This window comes from Ranitomeya imitator, chromosome 2, assembly GCF_032444005.1.
Source record: "Ranitomeya imitator isolate aRanImi1 chromosome 2, aRanImi1.pri, whole genome shotgun sequence".
Taxonomy (NCBI): Eukaryota; Metazoa; Chordata; class Amphibia; order Anura; family Dendrobatidae; genus Ranitomeya; species Ranitomeya imitator.
The window spans coordinates 357,426,930-357,446,929 of record NC_091283.1 but is presented as its reverse complement, the minus strand read 5'-3'; positions in this window follow the sequence as shown (position 1 = coordinate 357,446,929).

Below are 20,000 nucleotides of genomic sequence, written 5' to 3'. Positions count from 1 at the left end.
GAAATAATGATCTATTTTTATTATTGAAATTCACCGGTAGCTGCTGCATTTCCACCCTAGGCTTATACTCGAGTCAATAAGTTTTCCCAGTTTTTTGTGGCAAAATTACGGGGGTCGGCTTATACTCGGGTCGGCTTATACTCGAGTATATACGGTATTTGATTCCTGACAATGATTATTTACCTCGAATTCCGCCAACAGTAAGTAGGTAACCCAGTTCTCCTGATTCTTAGACACAAAACATCAGAGATACGTCTCTAAATTCTGGTTGACCCATTGTTAGGGTTCGCAGATTGCACTAAATATAAATTATGGCAACCCGGGGTCCACCGTGCAGTGATGGAAAACCGCAGCTAGTGAACAATGGCGGAGCGAAGCTGCAAGCTAGCACTATAAACATACAGAGTTAAAGGTCACTCAGTGTGAACAGAGTGCTAAGTACCTAGCTCTGTTACACCACAGAGTGGTACTAAGAAAGAAAGCACTCAGAGCTTTACCCTGTTAGACGTCACAGGAGTAAAGCAGTAATGATGCTAGTTGGAGACCCTATAGCTTAACTCCCCAGGGAAGTCTATGCTGGTGGTTGTGCCTGCTCTGAAACTCGGCTGTGCCAATTGCACACATGACCAGAGACAGATTCTAAGCCGAAGCGGGAGTTCTCATCCTACACTGCCTGCCTAGACACACAATTGCGTACTAGAAGCGCCACACACATGCACACATAGAGTGGTAACATATCCACCAACATAAAATGAGCTTAGCAAGCCGACACGCGCTCCAGGAAACCTTTTATACATTCCTGTTCAAGTCCAGTCAGACAGGACCTTGCTCATGGACCAATCCGGAACTGCCATGTCACCCAAACAGCTGACGCCCGACCACCAATGAGAGGTCACCACCTCATGAGCATGCTCAGTACGGTGATTTTTGGACTCAGCCTCTGGAATGCCTGTTCGCCGCTGCCTATTTTTTTTAAACTGCTGCTCCTACTAAAATTAGGGCAAACATCTAATGCATCATCTAAGAGTAGGTGGGGTACAGGAAGGGATAGGGAAAAAGGGAGGGGGAAAAAAATATAGAAAGAAAGAAGACACTTAACATCATTTGGTTAGCTTAGTTACATAGTCATCCCATGGAGCCCAGATGCGATTGAACAAATCAAGTTGATTATTAATACAGGTGGTAAGATTCTCCATATGCCTAATTTCTTTAATCTTCATCCTGAGTTTTTTCATGGAGGGAGCTGATCTTTTCTTCCAGTGCGAGGCTAATAGACACTTTGTCGATGTTAGGATATGGAGAAGCAGCCTGGCAGGGACCTTTGTGATGGGCACGGGGGAGGGGAACATTAAGCAAATAAGTCACAGGATCCAAAGCAGAGGAATCTCTACATCCAACACCTGAGAAATCAACCCCTGTATAGTCTGGCAATCACAGAATATATAACAACTTATACGGCCAACTAGCATGGTAGAAATTAATGAATCAGAAATCCGTACCATTGGTATAAGGGACTTACAGACCCAGGGGCGTCCCTATAATGAGGCAACTTGAGCTTGTTGCCTCAGGCGGCGCTACCTGATTGGCGGCAGTGTGAGCGCTCAGTGCAGGAGACTGATACACAAAGTCCTGAGCGTTGCTCCTGTGCAGAGCTGGGTGCCGCCTCCAGCACTGGCTCCTCCTCTGTCTTCTCTCACCCTCCGGGCTGATCAGGACGTCGGCAGTGAGGGACAAAGCAGGAGGAGGTCAGAGCCAGAAATCACCACAGTGTGTGACAAATACAGTGGCCAATAGGTGGTAGCGTCACAAATTGCTGTAGGGCTCCCGATGTAGGGCTGCTCCCTACCCCAGCCCCCTCCATTCCATCCTGAGAATAGCTGCTGCCGCTGCCTGCTGCTGCCTCTGTGCACTGTCCCCTCCATAACTCCTTCCTAGTTCCTCTGAGAGCACAGGAGGCAGTCGGACCAGAGGAGGAGGAGGAGGGGCAGATCCTGTCTGCACAGACTCCTAGAGGAGGCAGCAGCTCCCTGTGTCCTCCTGTGTCCTCTGCCCCTGGTGACCTGGGATGGGGCAAGCAGTGACTACTCTGCTGCAGCACACCTGAGTATATGGAACTAGATGGTGGCCCGACGCAAATGCATCGAGTATTGTAGAGTATGCATGTCCATGTAGTATATTGCCCAGCGACGTAGTATATTGCCCATTTACGTAGTATATTGCCTAGCCACGTAGTATATTGCCCTGCCACATAGTATACAGCAGAGCCACGTAGTATATTGCCGAGCCACGTAGTATATTGCCCAGTCACGTAGTATATTGCCCAGCCACGTAGTATACAGCAGAGCCACGTAGTATATTGCCGAGCCACATAGTATATTGCCCAGTCGTGTAGTATATTGCCCAGTCACGTAGTATATTGCCCAGTCACGTAGTATATTGCCCAGCCATGTAGTATATTGCCCAGCGACGTAGTATATTGCCCTCTCACATAGTATATTGCCCAGTCACGTAGTATATTGCCCAGCCACGTAGTATATTGCCCAGCCACGTAGTATATTGCCCAGCCACGTAGTATATTGCCCAGCGACGTAGTACATTGCCCATTTACGTAGTATATTGCCCAGCCACGTATTATATTGCCCTGCCACGTAGTATACAGCAGAGCCACGTAGTATATTGCCCAGCCACGTAGTATATTGCCCAGTCGCGTAGTATATTGCCCAGTCACGTAGTATATTGCCCAGCCATGTAGTATATTGCCCAGCGACGTAGTATATTGCCCAGCCACGTAATATATTGCCCAGCGACGTAGTATATTGCCCATTTACGTAGTATATTGCCCAGCCACGTAGTATATTGCCCTGCCACATAGTATACAGCAGAGCCACGTAGTATATTGCCGAGCCACGTAGTATATTGCCCAGTCGCGTAGTATATTGCCCAGTCACGTAGTATATTGCCCAGCCACGTAGTATATTGCCCATTTACGTAGTATATTGCCCATTTAAGTAGTATATTGCCCAGCCACGTAGTATATTGCCCAGCGACGTAGTATATTGCCCATTTATGTAGTATATTGCCCAGCCACGTAGTATATTGCCCTGCCACGTAGTATACAGCAGAGCCACGTAGTATATTGCCGAGCCACGTAGTATATTGCCCAGTCACGTAGTATATTGCGCAGTCACGTAGTATATTGCCCACTCACGTAGTATATTGCCCAGCCACGTAGTATAGTGCCCAGCCACGTAGTATATTGCCCAGCCACGTAGTATATTGCCGAGCTACGTAGTATATTGCCCAGCCACGTAGTATACAGCACAGCGACATAGGATATTGCGCAGCTACGTAGTATACAGCACAGCGACGTAGGATATTGCGCAGCCACGTAGTATACAGCACAGCGACGTAGTATATTGCCCAGCTACGTAGTATACAGCACAGCGACGTAGGATATTGCGCAGCCACGTAGTATATTGCACAGAGCCACGTAGTATATTGCCCAGCCTTGTAGTATATTGCACAGCCATATTGCCCAGCTATGTAGTATATTGGCCAGTCACGTATGACACAGGGTAAAAAAATAAAAAATAAACACATACTTACCTTCCGCCGGCGCGTTGTAGCAGTGTCCAGGGATTATCGGTGGCGGCGGCCATCTTCCGGAGGTCGCCATGGGCTTCAGGAAAATGGCCGCGGGATGCCGCGCATGCGCAGATGGAGATCGCGGTGGCCATTTTCCTGAAGCCGAGTTCCATTGCAAGTCCCAGGGCCGGTGTGAGCAGGACCTATGATGACGTCACGGTTACATGACCGTGACGTCACGGCAGGTCCTTGCCGCACACCAGCCCTGGAACGGGACCGGAGGCTGGCGCTTGGAATGCAGCGGTCCGGGGATCATGGCGAGGAGCGAGAAAGGCGGTGGAGGGTGAGTATAGCAGGTTTTTTGTTTTTTTTTTAATTATTTTGAACATGCATATTTTTACTATTGATGCTGCATAGGCATCAATAGTAAATAGTTGGGGGACACACAGGGTTAATAGCAGCGGTAACGGAGTCTGTTACACCGCGGGGCGTTACCGCTGCCATTAACCCTGTGTGAGCGGGATTACGGAGCAGGCGCCAGGCAGTGAGTGCAGAGGAGTAGGGGAGGGACTAATCGGACCGTGGCCGTTGCTGATTGGTCGCGGCAGCCATGACAGGCAGCTGCCGAGACCAATCAGCGAACGAATAACCGTGACAGAAGGACAGACAGACAGACGGAAGTACCCCTTAAACAATTATGTATTTAGATGTCATTTATAGTGTATGTAATAGTGTGTATAGTGTCTGCTTTCCTGTGTGTGAATGAATGCAGAGGTTTCTTGTGTATGTAATAGTGTGTGTAGTGTACAGTATATGTGTCTCTGTTTATAAATGAGTGTATAGCGATATACTGCCTGTGATTCTTGAGTATGACCAGGCCTGAACCCACAATTGTCTCTGCTTGGCAGGATGCCACATAATAAATTCCCCCCAGTAACAATCCTTTGCATATATCCAGCACAGTGTAACCTGTGCACTCCCGAGTATCCGGAGTCCTGTCCAGTAATGTGCTGGGGTGCAGGCAGTGCAGTGCTGGTGTATGTTATGTGCGCTCCCCTGAGTATCCGGAGTCCTGTCCAGTAATGTGCAGGCGGTGCGGTGCTGGTGTATGTGATGTGCGCTCCCCTGAGTATCCGGAGTCCTGTCCAGTAATGTGCAGGCGGTGCGGTGCTGGTGTATGTGATGTGCGCTCCCCTGAGTATCCGGAGTCCTGTCCAGTAATGTGCTGGGGTGCAGGCGATGCTGGTGTATGTGATGTGTGCTCCCCTGAGTGTCCGGAGTCCTGTCCAGTAATGTGCTGGGGTGCAGGCAGTGCGGTGCTGGTGTATGTTATGTGCGCTCCCCTGAGTATCCGGAGTCCTGTCCAGTAATGTGCAGGCGGTGCAGTGCTGGTGTATGTGATGTGTGCTCCCCTGAGTATCCGGAGTCCTGTCCAGGCGGTGCGATGCTGGTGTATGTGATGTGTGCTCCCCTGAGTATCCGGAGTCCTGTCCAGTAATGTGCTGGGGTGCAGGCAATGCTGGTGTATGTGATGTGTGCTCCCCTGAGTGTCCGGAGTCCTGTCCAGTAATGTGCTGGGGTGCAGGCAGTGCGGTGCTGGTGTGTGTGATGTGCACTCCTCTGAAGATCCAGAGTCCTCTTCAGTAATGTGCTGGGGTGCAGGCAGTGCGGTGCTGGTGTGCATGATGTTATCTGTGCAGACGACCGCTGTGCACTCTGGTACCCAGCACCTGTATGTTCTGCAGTTATCGCCCCTCACATTATCACACCTCAGCTAGAATGTCCGCTCTGTGGAACATCTCCTGAAGGTTCGTGCAGGATTCCAGAGCTCTGGTCATGCTAGCAATGGACCTAATAGTCTGGGCAGTGGTGACCACGGTCATTTCACTATATATAGATGTAGTGATGAGTCCGGGTTTAGGTTCCTCTCTGACTGAGAATCATGTCGGTTCCCCTAGTCTCCTTTTTTGTTTGACTAAACTATTACAGATCGAACACGCAGGCTGATATCAGAGATTTGTTGAGAACAATATGTATTGCTGACATAGCACAATGACCTAATGACTGCGGTGGACTCTTTTGTGTAGTTCCTCTGTTGGATAATGGTATTAAGTTAATGCCTCTGATCAGAGTGTCGGCTTAACATGGTCCAATAATCTCACGAGAGAATCGGAGCACACTGAGGAGAAGATGGAGGAAAGAATTCTCTATCTTCTTTATCTTATCACTTTGCGGAAATCAGACTGCACTCAGATGTCATCCAAGTGCAGTCCAATGTTCTGCCCCCACCCACTGATTTGAATGTTTGCATGCCGTCCAATATACCCTGCTACTCAGCATTCTGTGATTTTTTTTTGTTGTCATTCCAATTCAGTATGAGAAGAAGACACCAGTCTTCTAGAAATCCCATCCTCACTCTGTTTCTCCCCTCCGCAGCGTTATTTAAGCTGCAGTGCAGGTTTTGGGACTTCCACATCACCACAGCATGTTCATTTCATGCTGCGGAGTCAGAAGAGATCGCCATCGGGTGAATGCGGGGAGAAGATGCAGATTGTGAGTACAGGGCAGCTGCGCTCTCCCTGCGATCACCCGCAGCTTCCCACCGGTCCGGAGACACTGCTTCCAAGACGCAGCCCCTCCAGATGTTGAGCACATACCCTAAAGGTACCGTTACACTAATCGATTTACCAACGATAACGTCCAGCGATACGACCTGGCCGTGATCGTTGGTAAGTCGTTGTGTGGTCGCTGGGGAGCTGTCACACAGACAGCTCTCTCCAGCGACCAACGATCATGGGAACAACTTCGGCATAGTTGAAACGGTCTTCAACGATGCCGAAGTCCCCGGGTAACCAGGGTAAACATCGGGTTACTAAGTACAGGGCTGCGCTTAGTAACCCGATGTTTACCCTGGTTACCATTGTAAAAGTTAAAAAAAAACAACACATACTCACATTCCGATGTCTGTCACGTCCCCCGCCGGCGTCAGCTTCCCTGCACTGTGTAAGCGCCGGCCGTAAAGCAGAGCACAGCGGTGACGTCACCGCTCTGCTTTACGGCCAGGGCTGACACAGTGCAGGGAAGCTGACGCCAGGGGACGCGACAGACATCGGAATGTAAGTATGTACTGTTTTTATTTTTTTAACTTTTACAATGGTGACCAGGGTAAATATCGGGTTACTAAGCGCGGCCCTGCGCTTAGTAACCCAATATTTACCCTGGTTAGCAGTGAACACATCGCTGGATCGGCGTCACACACGCCGATTCAGCGATGACAGCGGGTGATCAGCGACCAAAAAAAGGTCCTGATCATTCCCCAGCGACCAATGATCTCCCAGCAGGGGCCTGATCGTTGGTCGCTGTCACGCATAACGATTTCGTTAACAATATCGTTGCTACGTCACAAAAAGCAGCGATATCGTTAACGAAATCGTTATGTGTGAAGGTACCTTAAGACTATGTTCACACACCCATAGCACGCTGCAAAAGCGCTGAAAAGAATTGGTGCTCGTTCTTTCCAAATCGCAGCAAAACCTGTGCAGGTTTCACTCTCCGCCAATAAATACCAATGCGCGTTCTCAGCTATAAAACATGCAGGTTCAAATGAGCATAAAACCAAGTTAAAAATGCAACAAAACCTTCCTGTGAACACAGCCTAAAGAGGAGGAGAGAGTGGAGAATACAATTTATATACTTCATTCATTGGCCAATAGACCTGTCATAGGGGGGCACCAAAATCTCCTCATTTGCATTAGATGTAAACAATTTTCTCAGGAGATTGTCCTGTTCTAGTCTGTATTTTACCGGAGGTGAGCCTCTTATACTACTATATAGCAGCTTAGTACGCATCTTGGGGGTCACTGACTTCCTTTTTACATAGTGGTGTTACCATTTTTTGGAATGTAGAAATTTGGAAGTGGACAATACAGTACGTGGGCCGGTGGGGTCTGGATTAGGGGCCAATTAGAACTAATGCTATGGGGCCTCATCATTTCTATGTACGCCCCAAGTGCAGGATGCATTGCACCATTCACATATGTCTCTGCTGCAGGACTGACTGGTCATAACTTCCACACCACGTCTAATGTCACCCCTTGGTACATACAGGCATCCAGCCATACTCATCCCCCTTCCCACTCTCACATCCCTCGCCCAACCCAATGGGAAGGCCCGTATTAGCCCCGGACAGCCCTGTGTGTGGCACTTGTGATTGGCTAAGCGTTTCGGGACACGGAGGTGTGGTCTGTTATAGAAGACGCACCATTTTTTACTGATTTAAAAAATTTACTACGGGGGGGGGGCGCCATTTTGCAGTTTGCCCCAGGCAGCAGAGAGGCTAGGTTCACCCCTGTACAGACCCATCATGAAATGAACATAGTAATACAAAAAAAGATGATATAAGGTCAAACAAGTACCGTATCAAAGACACTTTATTAACAATTAATAAAAACTAAGACAACAGGTGTGAGAGAGGTAACACAAAGATGGCGACATTAGTGAGGGTATTGTAAGAATAGCGGGAGGCACGTTCTCAGGAGACGCAAGTCTACTAAAAAATTCACCAACTACCAATTACTTATAGCTAATTGCTCAATACAAAATGTGAAAAAATTAAGAAAATAATATTAATTAATGGTGGGGAATTATGTCTACGAGTGGAGGCAGAGAAAAAATCCTTATAAGCCACGGTCATAAACAGTATTTCAGTGCAAATACAATAAGACTAGTGGTAAGAACTAATGGGGCCATAATCTTATAAAAGCCGCCGCAGAGATTATCCACCGCAACGAAGGTTTGGTTTCCGAAACGCGCGTTGGGGCGGAGGCGCGTCCCCAGGACTGGCAGTCTACTTTGCGGTGGGTAATCTCTGCGGCGGCTTTTATAAGATTATGGCCCCATTAGTTCTTACCACTAGTCTTATTGTATTTGCACTGAAATACTGCCTATGGCTGTGCTGATTAATTGTTAATCAAGTGTTTTTGATACGGTATTTGTTTGACCTTATATCATCTTTTTTTGTATTACTATACTAATCACAGAATATATGTGGCAATGAGTCCACAGCCCCCAGGTATCTCCAGCATTTATCCGACGTGGCCGGGTAATTATTATGTAAAACCTCTGGCGTATGATACCAATGCATCAGTATATTGTACTGATTTTCCGTGTTACGCCGCTGCCTATTGCTAGTTACTAAAGCTTTGGCTGGAGAGCCAGCAGTAACCAAGCGAACAGCACGAGTCTGGGCAAGACGCTGAGACCAACATCTTTGCTCAACAGCTCCCACTGCGGCCGAAGCAGAATGGGAGACCACAGAGGCAGACAAGGTTTGGGATCTACCCTATGCAGTGGGAGAATCCCGGCACCTAACACCCGTTCAGACTGCCCATTAGACTGTGGGTGAAAAGCAGAAGAAAAGGACAAATGGAGCTCTAGACGAGTGAAAAACACCCTCCAAAATTTGGAGATAAACTGCACCCCACGATCAGAAACAATGTCGGTAGGAAACCCATGCAGTCTAATAATTTCCTTGATGAAAATTTGTGCCAAATATTAGGCAAAGCAATAAAATGAGACATTTTACTGAATCTGTCCACCACCACCAGGATTACAGTGTTCCCTACAGACACGGGTACATCTGTAATAAAATCAACAAGTCCAAGGTCTGTTGGGAATCTCCAATTGTTGGAGAGCCCCTGACGGACGATTAAGAGAGGTCTTAGAAAGCACACAGATATTGCAGATGGCCACATACTCCCAAATATCCTTATGAGTGCCTGGCCACAAAAAATGCCGAGTAAGTAGATCCGCGGTGGCTTTATTCCCAGGGTGTCCGCTTTTTGATTGCTTTTTACTCCACTTTTTTTGGCGGTATGATTATAAGGCATGTTTTTTTTGCCTTTTTATTTATAAGTGTTCACTAAAGGGGTTAACTAGTGGGACAGTTTCATAGGTTTCTAGTGTATTTTTATTGGTGAGGCGGTAGGTTCAGTAGTGGTGAGTAGGCAGCGGGGTCATTGCAGGCTTTCTTGAAGAGGTGGGTTTTCAGGTTCCGTCTGAAGGATCCAAATGTGTTTGATAGTCGGACGTGTTGGGGCACAGAATTCCAGAGGATGGGGGATATTCGGGAGAAATCTTGGAGGTGATTAAGTGAGGAGCGAATAAGTGTGGAGGAGAGGAGGTCTTGGGAGGACCGGAGATTATGTGAGGGAAGATATCGGGAGATTAGTTCAGAGATATATGGAGGAGACAGGTTATGGATGGCTTTGTAGGTCAGTATTAGTAATTTGAACTGGATACGCTGAGGGAATGGGAGCCAGTGAACAGATTTGCAGAGGAAAAAAGCGGAGGAGTAGCGAGGAGATGAATTAGTTGGGCAGCAGAGTTAAGGATGGCCTGGAGAGGTGCGAGAGTCTTAGCAGGGAGGCCACAGAAAAGGATGTTGCAGTAGTCGAGGCGGGAGATGATGAGGGCATGCACATTTTAGTAGATTGAGGGGAGGAAAGGACAGATTCTGGAAATATTTTTGAGCTGGAGGCGACAGGAGGTGGAAGAGTCAAGGGTTACTCCGAGGCAGAGAACTTATGGTAAGGGGGGAAAGCATGATGTCATTTATTGTGATAGATGGATCAGGTAAGGAAGATCTGTGATAAGAATTTGTCTCCCATGTTGGGGGTTCTTAAGGCAAAAGTAGGGGCCTGGTCTTAATTGCACGTTTCAGTGGTGGGCCGAGTCAATCTTATTAAAATGATTCTCATGCCTAAGATAATGTATATTCTCCATAACTCACCTATTTGGATACCACGTGGGAAATTTAAGCTGATTAACTCCTTATTTAGGAATTTGGTGTGAGGGAAGCAGCATTCCCGTATTAGGTTGGAGACGCTTCAGAGACCTAAGGATGAAGGTTTGGCTTTGCCTAACCCTGAAATATACTTCCTGGCGGCTCAGTACCAGCACTTAAAGGTCTGTGAGGGTGAGGCGTCTTCCAGCGTTGTACAACAGCTGATAGAGAGGGTGACAGTGCTTGAAAGATGGGTCTCTGGAGGCACTTGGGAAAATCTATCCAACGCTATTCCTGATATATAAATTATGGGGAAGAGACAAATTCGTGGAGTCACCTGTCTTACCAGGTTCTCCCCGCTGTGGTTTAATAATAATAATTTACCAGAGTTTATGGCAATGGGATGTTTGCCAGAATGGCAGTCCAGGAGGATACGATATGTCTATCAGGTTCTAGAGCGGCGAGAGATGAAATCCTTTTCCCAGCTACAATCGGAGTTTGGTATTAGAGCTTCTGGGGATATCAATATGCTCTGGTGAGACATGCGTTTAATGCCCAGAACAGGGGGGATAGTTTTAAAATTCAAGGCGATTTAGTGTTGGAGTATGTGTGTGGAGAGGGGACGAGAGGGGTTATTTCCACCTTGCACAGAGATCTACTACATACTCATTTACTGGGTTTCCCGATTGGCCCTAGGACTAAATGGGAAAGAGAATTAGGCCATTTAGAGGATGAAACATGGATGTCTGTGTTAGAATGGATACCAAAACGGTCACTGAATGAACCGTACAGACTGTCTCAGCTTTATATCCTACATAAGAGTGTAAAATCTCCAGATGTTTTGTGTAAGGCCGGATTGCGGTCTGACTCGGAGTGCCCTAGGTGTAAGAATGACAATGCTGGAATGTTTCACATGCTCTGGGCATGACCGAGGTTGGCTGCTTTCTGATTGGGGATTATCAGTTGAATAGAGGGGGCTTAAGGTACCTTCACACATAACGATATTGTTAACGATATCGTTGCTTTTTGTGATGTAGCAACGATATCGTTAATAAAATCGTTATGTGTGACAGCGACCAACGATCAGGCCCCTGCTGGTGTGACACCGATCCAGCGAGGTCTTCACTGGTAACCAGAGCTGTGCTCTGCACTCCTCCTGTACTGGCTGTGAGCGTCGGTCAGCCGGATAGCAGAGCGGTGACGTCACCGCTCTGCTTTCCGGCCGCTGTGCTCACAGCCAGTACAGGAGGAGTGCAGAGCACAGCGCCGGGGACAGACAGCGGTAGGTAAGTATGTACTGTTTGTTTTTTTTACTTTTAGGATGGTAACCAGGGTAAACATCGGGTTACTAAACGCGGCCCTGCGCTTAGTTACCCGATGTTTACCCTGGTTACCGGCATCGTTGGTCGCTGGAGAGCGGTCTGTGTGACAGCTCTCCAGCGACCAAACAGCGACGCTGCAGCGATCCGGATCGTTGTCGGTATCGCTGCAGCGTCGCTTAATGTGAAGGGGCCTTTATAGATGTGTGGTCCCAAGGGAACCGGTGGTGTGTTTGTTGGAATATGTAGAGGAGATGTTACCTCGGCTCCTGACGCTCCGCTTTCTGCCGCCGGGCCCCTTGTCTCCCCGCTGCATCTTCTTCACTCCGGGGCTCGGTGCTGGCATCCCGGCACGAATCCTCTCTTCACTCAGTTGTGCACTCCTGTGGGTTGTGCAGGCGCAGTAGGATCTGACCGCGCGCGCTCCCTCTCTCTCCTCTTCCTGCGTGACCTGACCCGGCAGTACTTCCTGGCCTATCGGTGTCTGGCGTCAGGTATTTGAGGCCCTCCTTCCTTAGTGGAGGCACCTGATTATCGTGTTTTCTTGCCATAGTTAGGTCGCATAGTTTCCCTGTGCTTTGCCAGACAGTTGCTGTTTAACCCCTTGTTCTTTTTTTCAGTTCCTGCTCCCGTGTTCCACCGTTCCACCGTTCCAGTGTCCTCCTTTCCTCATACCTGTTCTCATCTCTTCTTCTGGGTCTTCCCTCAGGTTTCTGGCTCTCCTAGTCCTCAGCTCCCATTTCTTCTCACCCAGGTTTTCCCTCCGTTCCTTTCCTCTTTGTACTGCTCCTCGGTTCTCCCTTTTGCCTTCTCTTTGAGCCGATCCCTGGTCCTGGCCTCCGTGGTTCTTGAGGTCCCTGTGCTTGCCTCCTAACAGTCCCTGTATAGGGGTTGGTCCCACTCTGGAGTGCTCGCTCGGGGGAGGTTCGGTTCCACGGTCCGGTGGGTCCACTCCTTGTACCCGTTGCCTTCGGCGTAACAGGAGATAAGAGTAGATAACATAAAAATTTGAAGGTAGCAATTGCTAGACTATTATACATGGCTCGGAAGGTCATTGCAAGAAACTGGATTAAAGAGGATACACCTTCGAGAGGAGAATACCTTCAATATGTGAAACATGTTATTACCCTAGAAAAAGGAGTTTACCAGAAAAGAGGGAAAGTGGAGTTATATGATAAACTGTGGACGCCTTAGCTGGATTTGGGGTAGGGGAGGGATGAGGGAAGAACGTTCTGGGAGATTTTTTCCTTTTGGGATGTTTGTTTATAAGGCGACAGTAGGAGTCATCATATAATACTAAAGTATATGCCGGTATACGATATGCTAAGGGAAGAGCATGAGCTGTCTAAATGGGGAGAAAGGGGGGTTGATAATGTTGGGATATATTGCTGGGGGGGTGGAATATTTTCAAAATCCCTGTATTGTTGTAAAATGTTTATTGTGATTTTATGCTTAATAAAAATCTATTTGAGTTAAAAAAAAGTAAGATCTGTGAGATGGAGGAAAGATGATTAGTTCAGATTTGTCAAAAATGAGTTTGAGGAAGCGAAAGAAGGAGGAGGATATGGCTGATAGATACTCCGGGATTCTGGACAGCAGAGAGGTGATCGCTGGACCAGAGAGCTAGATCTGAGTGTCATCAGCATAAAGGTGGTACTGGAATCCATGGGAATTTATGAGTTGTCCCAGGGCAAGTGTATAGATTGAGAAGAGTAGGGGTCCTAGAACAGAGCCTTGGGGGATTCCAACAGAGAGAGGTTGGGATGAGCAGGTAGTGTGGGAGTGGGAGACGCTGAATGTGCGGTTGGAAAGGTATGAGGAGATCCAGGATAGGGCGAGGTCTTTGATGCTAAAGGAAGAGAGGATCTGTAGTAGGAGGCAGTGGTCAACTGTCGAAAGCAGAGGACAGGTCTAGAAGGAGGAGTATAGCGTACTGTCCGTTAGCTTTGGCAATAAGTAGGTCGTTAGTAATTTTGGTCAGGGCAGCCTCAGTGGAATGATGGGGACGGAAACCAGATTATCAAAGAGCAAGTTAGATGAGAGGTGGGAGGAAAGTTCAGCGTGGACGTGCTGCTCCAGGAGTAGGGGGTTAAAGTGCCCGGAGCGGTCAGGGTGTCAGCTTTCAGAATCAGCCGACATCTGGCGGCAATCTCAAGCACACAGCTAGTGTGCACGCAAAATCGCTGGGATGTATCCATGCCTCCCAGGTCAATAAGACCAAGGTGACAGGAACGTATGGATACATCCAAGGTGGTAAAGGGGTTAATATTTCTTGGTAACTTACGTCTCCAATAAACGTCAGCGCTGAGGGAATACACAAATTCTCCATATCTTTGTTTCATTGGTTTAACTACCCATAGATCAGCAGAAGCTGAACAACTTTTCAAAACACATATATCTATGGATCAGGTGAGCATAATCTGAGAATTATTCTAATTGTTTGTCAGATAACACCTGATTTGCGCCACTTTCTCCACATTATTTCTACTTCACATCAAGTACGACACAACTTTACTGAACAAAACAGGATTTAAAAACTTGTACTGCAGTCAGACATGACGCTAAGTGCAATATCTAATTCATGAGAACAGATAAGATTTCTAATCTTTATAGAATGCGGCTATCTAAATCTAAGTATTATGAGTATTTTATTAGAAGAACTGACACTGGACACACATGGTAAAACTATGGTAGGACGTTTATTGTTCCTTACACATAAATTGATAACATAAGATGGCGTCAGATGAGCCCTCCTACAAAATATAATAGCAAAGTCATTACTATAAGACTGTATGAGAAAGTGATTTATTCTACAAGAAATGCCAGACCCAAAAATGAGAGAATCCGGGGCTTCATGGCTGGATACTCCAGCCCTGGCCCCCAGCGTGTTAGTATGAGGCGGGTCTTTGTCCCTGGAGCTTCTCTGCTCGGTATAATGAGACTCACTGATCTTGTACATATAAAGAGCGTTTGAGAATAGAAACTGCCTGAATATGAGGATCTTGAATGATCTACATGTCCTTGTATAAAGAACTATGGAGAAAGTGCTATATCTGTTCTGTATAAGATATGTAATGTTGCAAGAGCCCTAACATTTCTGTACAGGAGAGTGCGAGAAGGAAAAACGGGTTTGTAGACATTTTATTGTAATTTACCTTTACAAAGTAATATCCTATATCTCAAATACTACAATTTTGATACAAAAGAAAAAGCATTTAATATTATAAAAAATGAGTTCAAAGACCTTGTGTAAAGAGCTGAGACTGAAGAGGCTTCATCTCCAAAAGTCTACTTCAAATTTCCTTATCTTTATCATGACTTCTCAACTGGGAGCTTTGAAACTTATGAATCAGAAGGTTTGGATGAAATGGGTGACTCGTCAGGTTCCATGTCTGGTCTTGAAGGGAATCAGTTCCCAATGATGGTTAATAAACTACTATACTTAGCACAGAATAGGATTTAATAAATGGATCATATCAGATGTTCCTACAAAGAAGGAATGGATCGCAGATGTGACTAGTAATGTGTAGTATGAACATGTTTACTACTGTAATGTTGAGAAGTTATAGACTTCGTTCAGACATGGAGATTGTGAGCTGAAAATAACGAATAAATGGCACATCACAGAGATTGGGAGATAAAAAGAAGAAAGAGGACATTTTAGATATTTTTTGGGTGGTGGGGGTGATTGTTGCAATATTTCTCCACAGAGTGTGCACTGAATATTATATATATATATATATATATATATATATATATATATATATATATATATATATATATATATATATATATATATATATATATATATATATATATATAATATTCAGTGCACACAGAGGCATGCTCTTAATTTGCCTATTAGATGAAAGATATTAGTAACTTGCATTTATGTTAAATTATAATTATATAAGTGTAATTCTGCATTTTTCAGATTATAAGATGCTGTCATGGCTGTAACTCACATGCATCCTCAGTGATGCCCTACTCACTGTGGTCACTGCATGGCTTCTCCATCTATGAGGCTGTCTTGCTGAGTTTGGCTCTTGCCTCCCTTGCTTGTCTTGGCTTAAGGATGAGTGGACGGTCACTGCAGGAATTTAACTCTGCTGTGTCCGGCCAAGATTAGGTTCTCTGACCTATCCTGTACGATCAGGGTCTATATTAGGCAGCTCCTCCTATCAATTTTTTTGCCTGAACTTTGGTTCCTAGCCTGCTAGCACCCTGCTTATGCATATCTCTATATTCTGTTTCCTGTTATCAGCCCAACTAGTTTACCCACTGTTTGATTTCTCCATCCATGACTCCGGCTTTGTGCAGTGAACCCGTGCTGTCTGCCCTGACCTCGGACAATCCGACTACACTTTGGTCTCGCTCTCCTGTACTTCGTACCCATGCCTCTGATCCTCCGGTCGGCAGCTGCAGTCCTGGGGACTTCCCTGCAGCGGTAGCTGGTGCCTAATGGCAGCCCAGCCTACCCTCACCATCACAGGCCCTAGTGAAGACCCTGTAGACACTCAGTCATGCCTCTCCAGGGTAAGACTGGCCCATGGCACAGTGAGTCCACACCCACCAGTATCACATATTGTTCGGGCCATGGACCTGCCTCAAAAATCAAGACCCAGAGTACAAGTATTGTATGAGGAGGTCCACTCTCAGTGTGAGTGTTAAGACCAGCTGTTGCGGGCCATCAATATGGTGGCAAACCAGCTGCAGGGTGTGTCCTCCACAATGTTCGCTTTTACCATGTGTTGCCAACCCTCCTCTGGACACTCAGCCTCTCCATGGGAACCATCTACTACTCCAATTTGTGGTGGAACTGCTAGGCCCCAGTTTCCATCCCACTACGATGGAGACCCCAAGGAGAGCCAAGGCTTCAACAGTGTCCGAGCTATTTCACACTCCACCTTCACTTCTTTCCTTCAGACCAGACTAAGACAGTGTTTATAGTCTCTCTGCTGTCTGAACAAGCCCTGGAAAACCCCATATTTAAGGGTGTAGCTCAGGACACCAGCGATATTGGGAGGTCACTGGAGATGTTCCGAGCGGTATTCAAGGTTCCAGGCCACACCTCCTCTGCTGCTTCATCCCTTTTGTCTCTAAGACAGAGCATGAATACCATGGCCCAGTATGACTTATGATTCCATACCTAGGTGGTGGAGCTGGCTTAAAATGAAGAGGTCCTGGTGGCGACCTTCTGTCAAAGCCTATCTAGTCATTTCAAGGATGAGTTGGCTGGCAGAGACCTACCATCTTCGCTGGACGCCCTTATACACCTGGCCACTACGATAGATCTCTGCTTCCATGAGTGAGCTCAGGAACAAATTTCAGCATCTCCTCATGTCAGAAGACTACCCAGTATTGCTTCAAACTTCCAGTTCCCTTTGCTACCGCAAGTTGCACCACCAGCCACTGAGCCGATGCGGTTTGAGAAAGCCAAACTTTCTACACAGGAACGACAGCAGAAGTATAGAGAGAACATTTGTATGTATGGTGGAGGTAAGAGACTTGTAAGACCGGGAAACCCCAGCATCTAGGGTTGGCCGTAGAGACGACCCTAAGTAACAGTAACTACTCTTCAAAGCTACTGAAGTTATTTTGACCTGGCAGGAGAAGTTCCTTTCTACTGCTGCCGTATTCCAGCTCTGAGGGCAACTTTATTCACCTGGATCTGGTCTGTCAAATTCGGCTTCCTACACAACGGGTGGATCATCCCCTGACTGTTGCCTCCATTGAGGTAGAACTTCGGGCAGAACCTGTCACACCCAAGACTCTGCCTCCTGGGCCTTCCAAGCTTGCTTTGCGGTCCATCCATTATCGTACTTTTGCCGACTTCTTTTGTGAAAAGAAGGCTGAGGTCCTGCATCCCCACAGACCTTATGATTGTGCCATTGATCTTCTTCTTGGCACTTCACTAACCCGGAGGCGGGTGTATCCCCTATCTCTACCTGAGACTAGAGCCATGTCTTAATATATCAAAAAAAATTTAGACACGGGATTCATCCGTAAGTCCTCTTCAAAGGCTGCTTCTTCGTGACTAAAACGGATGGTTCCCTATACCCCTGTATAGACTATCGAGGTCTTAAGAAAATTACTATTAAGAACACGTACCCTGTGCCTTTGATTTCTAAGCTATTTGACAAAATCCGTTAATCTAAGATCGCCATTAAATTGGATCTGTGAGAGGCTTACTACTTAATTCGTGCCTGTAAGGGCGATGAATGGAAAATGGCCTTTTAATACCCCTGATGGGAACTACACATATCTCGTCATTCCCTTCTGGTTTTGAAATGCACCCAACGTGTTTCAGGCGCTCGTTAATAACATCTTTTGAGATCTCCTCTAATTTTCTGGGGTTGATTTGGACGATATCCTGATATTCTCCCCTAATCTACCTTCCCACAGAAAACACATCTGTCAAGTTCTGCAGCGTCTTTGGGAAAACAATTTGTTTGACAATTTGTTCAAATGTGTCATTGAAAAAACCTCTTTGCCTTTCCTCAGCTACATTGCTTCCAACCGATGTCTCGAAATGGATCCAGAGAAGATTTCTGCTGTTTCCTGGCCTCTTTCTCAAGGTCTGAGTGCCATCCATACTTCATGAGTTTTGCCAATTTCTACAGGCAATTTATTTGGCACTTCTCATTCCTTATGGCACCTATCTCCTTATAGGGGGCAATGCCAGAAATTGGTCTGAGTCAGCCTTTCAGCATTTGAAAGAGGCCTCTGCATACGCTCCCGTGTTGCATCACTATGATCCCAACAAGCAGTTTCTCTTTGAGGTAGATGCCTCATCTATTGGTGCTCAGGCAGAACTCCTGTAAAAAAACTTCTTCAGGGAAGTCAGTTTTTATTCTCTAAAATGGAGCTCAAGGAATGCAACATTTACTGGAGGGTATCAGCACTCCAGTAATAATATACATGGACCATAAAAATCTGACCTTCCTGCAGTCCACCCAGAGGATGAATCCTCGTCAAGCCAGGTGGGAAATCATCTTTGCTCATTTTAAACTTTGAATTACACTTCCGTTCCATGGAGAATGTCAAAGTTGATGCACCGCCTCGATCCTTTGATGTGACCGATTCCCTGGAGGAGCCTCGGCATATGATTGACCCGACTAGGATTATTTAAGCTGCCCCAGTTCTTTTAAAAGACATTCCTCTAGGCAGGACTTTTGCCCTACTGGTAAGAGGAGGAGAATTCTGTCTTGGGGTCATAAATCCAAGTTGTCTGGCCATATGGGCATACGCAAGTTCACTCAGCTGATTGCATGCCACTTCTGGTGGCAACCGCTGGTAAATGATGTCCAGGACTTTGTAACTGGGATTGCCTGTCCACAGTCTGCCAGAAACAAGTCCTCCAAGGACAAGCCTGTTGGTCTCCTTCTGCCACTGCCACTTCCTTCCACCCCCTTGCAACACATAGCCATGGATTTCATCACGGATCTGCTGAGGGTTCAAACACCATTTGGGCCGTGGTTGAGTAGCTTTCCAAAATGGCTCATTTCAATCCACTAGTCAGTCTTCCCACGCTCCTAAGCTTGCCACGCAGTTCTTCCAGGATGTTTTTTCCTCCTCATGGCCTTCCTCTCCACATAGTCTCAGATCGTGGCATTCAGTTCACTTCTAAATTCTGGAGAGCTTTTTGGAAGCTGCTAAACTACTACCCTGGGTAGTTTTCTTAGAACAACCACATTGGGGAGTCTTCTTGAGCATCTCCATTCTTCGTTCATCCCTAGCCCTCAGTCTTATGTTCTGCCTCCTATGTCTGCTTCCTCCAAGGTACCAGAGGCTAATTCTTCTCATAGCAACTTCCTTCAGATATGGCAGCAGACGCAGACCTCCCTCCTTAAGGTCAAGTCCAAGATAAAATACCATGCAGACAAGAAGAGAGGCTCTACGCCCCATTACTGATCCCAAAATATAGTTTGGCTGTCATCTCGCAACAGTTCCCTGAAGGTGCCTTCTTATAAGCTTGCTCCTCGGTACCTTGGGCCATTCAAGGTTCTCAGGCAAAGAATCCAGTGACCTACAGACTTCAGCTCCTAGTGAGCCTACATATCCCAATTCCTTCCATGAATCACTCCTAAAACTGGTGGTCATAAACCACTTTTTCAAGCCCCTTGTCCAGCAGAGATTAGGTTCCCTGGCCTCTCCCATGCCAGTAGGGTTTATATTAGTCAGCTCCTCTCAGCTATCATTGCCCCAACATTGGTCACTAGCCTGCTAGCACCCTGCTTATGTGTATCTCCATATACCGTCTCCAGTTATCGACATGGCCTGTTAACTCAATCTGTTTAACTTCTCCATCC